Source organism: Rhinolophus sinicus, chromosome 14 (genome assembly GCF_057876585.1).
Source record: "Rhinolophus sinicus isolate RSI-liver-muscle chromosome 14, RSI-T2T, whole genome shotgun sequence".
NCBI lineage: Eukaryota > Metazoa > Chordata > Mammalia > Chiroptera > Rhinolophidae > Rhinolophus > Rhinolophus sinicus.
Window position 1 is genome coordinate 87,475,233 of NC_142514.1, and position 3,956 is coordinate 87,479,188.

A 3,956-nucleotide genomic window follows, 5' to 3' on the forward strand; every position below is an offset into this window, starting at 1 on the left:
ATTGCAAGTCAGGACTTGCAAACTATGACAAAACCATAGGCAAGTCTGGAGAACAAAGGAGACAGACTTGTTTTTATAGAGGAAAGGAAGGAGGTGTGAGGAGTGGTTTTGAATGAAAGTCCATTAGAAGAGAGGGAGAGTTTGGGATTGATGTGGCTTCACATTGATTAGATTGTTGTTGGGCAAAGAGGAAACATCCCCTTCCTCCTGCTGGCATAGTAAAGCGAGCTTCTTCCTGTTGGGGGTCTGTGAACAGTGAGGAGGAGGAGTGCATGAGAGCTCCTGCTTCCAGTCTTCCCAACTCCATTTTAAATGAGGTTTCCTGTATTCATTTTCACATTATTCACAAGTTGCATTTTTCTAGAAAATAATTCGGAAATTTTTTCTGGAAAACTCCATGTAAGTTGACATATTTCTTTGCAGAGACTTGTACAAATAATAGATCTCTTATGAATTTTTAAATTCTCTGTTGTTTTTTTTCCCACTGTCACTTCTAATTTTGTGTATTTATGCTTTCTTCCTTTTTTAGGAAGAAAAACCACAGTGGCTAGTGGTTTGTTAATTTTGCTAGTTATTCAACTTTTGTAATTTACATTTATATATAGTTCTACTCTTGTTATTGCTGTTTCCTTACACATTTCACTTATCTTTATTACTTCTTTCCTCTGCTCTCCTTTGGCTTATTTTTAAATTCTTTATCTAGATTTCAGTTTTAAGTTACTTTTCATTTTTGCTAATATAAATATTTCATAGTATAAATTCCTTCTCGTAACTGTCTCTCATGGATTCAAATTATTCTGCAATTTCACCACGTTTCCTCTTTGACTCAAGAGTTGTTTATTAGAATGATTTTGTTTCTATAAAAAAGTATTTTCAAATTTTTACTTTATTACTAGTTTCTGATTTTATCCCACTGTTGTCAAAGAATCACGTTTTTGTTATTTTTATTCTGTAGAATGTGTTTCTGTTAAAATGTATTTTCTGAAATTTAATATATATATTAACATGATCTATATGCATAGACTTGGTTCTTTCATATTGATTCATGCTACAAAAATTATATACACTCAGACAAACATACAGTCATCCACTTATGTGTTCTCTTTTATTTGCTTGCATTCTCTCTTTTGGCACTTAAGAAAGTTCATGTTTTTGTTCTAAGGTTACCTTTAGAATAATGCTTTTATATAATAACCTTATTCCCCTCTTTTCCTTTGGATATTGCCTACTAGTAACCTATTATAAACAATACAGGCATTAGTTGGTAATCGTCTCTCTCCTTCCCTCCTGCTCCTTCACATCTAATTTGAAATAATAGCTTTTTTCTTCTAATTAATACGAATAGGGTCATCAACAAGCTGTTTTCATTTCCATATGCTCTTCATCTTATCTCCACATTTTTTGATAATCATACAAATACAGTTTTCGATAGTCATACATCTTTTATAGTCAAATCTTTTCTACAATGCAGAGCAGATAAGCATTGCATAATGTGCTCCTCCTTTATTGCAATCATTTAGTCATGGTGCAACAGATAAATATATAATTAAGGACCCTAACATTTGGAAGTTAAAACTCAATGTCCTGGGTTACCTTAACAGTGAAGACAGAAGTAAGTGACTAAAACTTTGGTCAATCACACATTTTGATTCAGAAATGAGCAATATTAGGAAGCACGCTGTGCACGGAGCTACTATTTGTGCTGGAACAGCTAGGAGCCCGGAGCATCCAGTTTCCAAAGGCAATGGTGAGAGAAGCGATTTCCCAATGATTTTATGGTCATGTTCCCGATGCAGAAGTGGTATTGGTGCTGGTAGCAGTAGTAGCTGCAGGGAAATCTAATTTCTGGTGTTTGTACTTTGTAGCCATGACATCAGTGATAGGAGTTTCCTAATCAAGCCAATTCTCCAGCTGAGTTTTGGAACCCTAGCTTTGAGATTATTTCTGCAGCCTTCCTAACATTATTGTGAACTTACTAATATCTTACAATCTATTCCCAAATCTGCTTAAATTAATCAGAGTAGATACTCTGAGTGTCTCCAAAAGCCCTGAATGATAAGCCCTGAATGAGTCCATACATCTCCCCTTTTTGTTGTGAGGAATGAATGATATACTTCTGCTAAAGTACTTAATAGACTAGTGCTTAGCAACTCTTAGTTTCCTTCTCGGTTCCCCGAGGAGGCAAATAATGGGTACAGATCATGGTGAAGTTTCCTGAAACACAGCTGCATTTATTAAAGATATATTCATTTTCCTTTAGTCACTGAATGTCAAAACCCCAAATGCTTCTTTTCAGTCTACTAGTCTCAGAAAGCAAAAGTAATAACCTTTACATGCAGGATTGACTATATAAGTGGCTCAGTGCAAAACGAAAATGTAGGACCACTTGTTTAAAAAAATTGTGAAGAGTTGTAAGTTGGCAACAGCAGAGCACTAAACCAAGCATAGGGTCCTTCTAAGCATTTCTACATGAAGCACTTCTGATCCTCTTTCTCCTCTGTTGGTATTCAGAGTAGAGAGTATGACAGGGACATCTAGACCCTTCTCTTTATGTTCATAACAAGCAAACCATCATATTTATACACAACAGTTGGCCACAACAAAAGGCCCTTCCAGCCAACAATATGAAACTGCATTACCAGTGCAGTTACATTGCAAAATTACAATTACAAAATTACATCAGTAATACAAAAACACAGGGGGTGCCAAAAAAATGTATACACGTGACTTGTATTCATCTCTTTTATCATCGGTATATATTGAGTATTACAATTTTAATACAGTTTTTTTTCCTCTCTAAAAACCTGTACACATTTTTTGGCACCTTCTGTATATGTCCACTTTAAGGCAAAAGTATACAAAAAGTATGTTCACTTTAACACAAAAGGTGAAATACATATTGTTGATACTGAAAGACTGTCAGTGCCAAAAGAGAATATCTAATCCAAACCCATTGCATTATACTTGGGGAAACTGAGTCCCAATAGGGTTAATTGCAGTGACACAACTAGTTACGGTTCAATAGATGCTAGAACCTCTGGCTCATGGAATCCAGTTTAAATTTGCCTCTTTTTTATGTGATACTACCTCTTTTCCTTGTCATCTCAGAAGTGCTGCAGTGGCCAAATTTCTTCCCCAGTCATGAACATAAACAACAAAAGTAAGAATGCGAAAGTAGAAAAACAAATCCAGGGTTAAAAACCTTAAGGACTTGAAGGAAAGAAAGAAGTTTAAAACTACATTAAAACAAACAAACTTTTTTTTAATTATAATATCTATCTGCAATCATTCAAATCAAAGAGGATAAATTAAAAAGTGATATTGATATTCCACCTATTTATCTAATCTCCCTTCCCAACAGTTATCGCTTTTATCATTTGGGTGACTATCCACTCAGATATCTTATACTAAAACTCAAATCCCAGTTTAGGTCATTTAAGTCAAGCCTTAATTTCAAATATACCACCCACTGGAATTAGTTAACTGTGAAATTTTTTTTAAATGTCTTATTACAAGGAAATAGTGTAACTACACACTGAAAATAGACATGTGAATTCTCTCAGAGGACTGACCTTTTTAGAAGTAATGAAATAGTTATTCAATTCGCTGTATATGGAAAGTAAACAAATAATTAATGCACAATCCACTTTTACTGGAATTTCCTTTGTATTCTGTTTATGTTGATTTGGCCAAATTCTCTTTTCCTTACCTTTACTTCTGCTGCCAGTGTAAATTCATTAAGTATTTTGGGGGAGGGAAGGTGTCACACCATGAAAGCATTGCCCACTAACCTTCCATATTTCTGATTTAATGATGAACTACTTTGTAGTATTTCTTTTCCATTTCTCAGACTAATACACATTTGGTTTATTCATTCCTCAATGTGGAAATTCTTTTTCAGAAATCTTTTGGAAATATTCAAGGCTTCAACACATACTACCCATTTTCTACTTTGA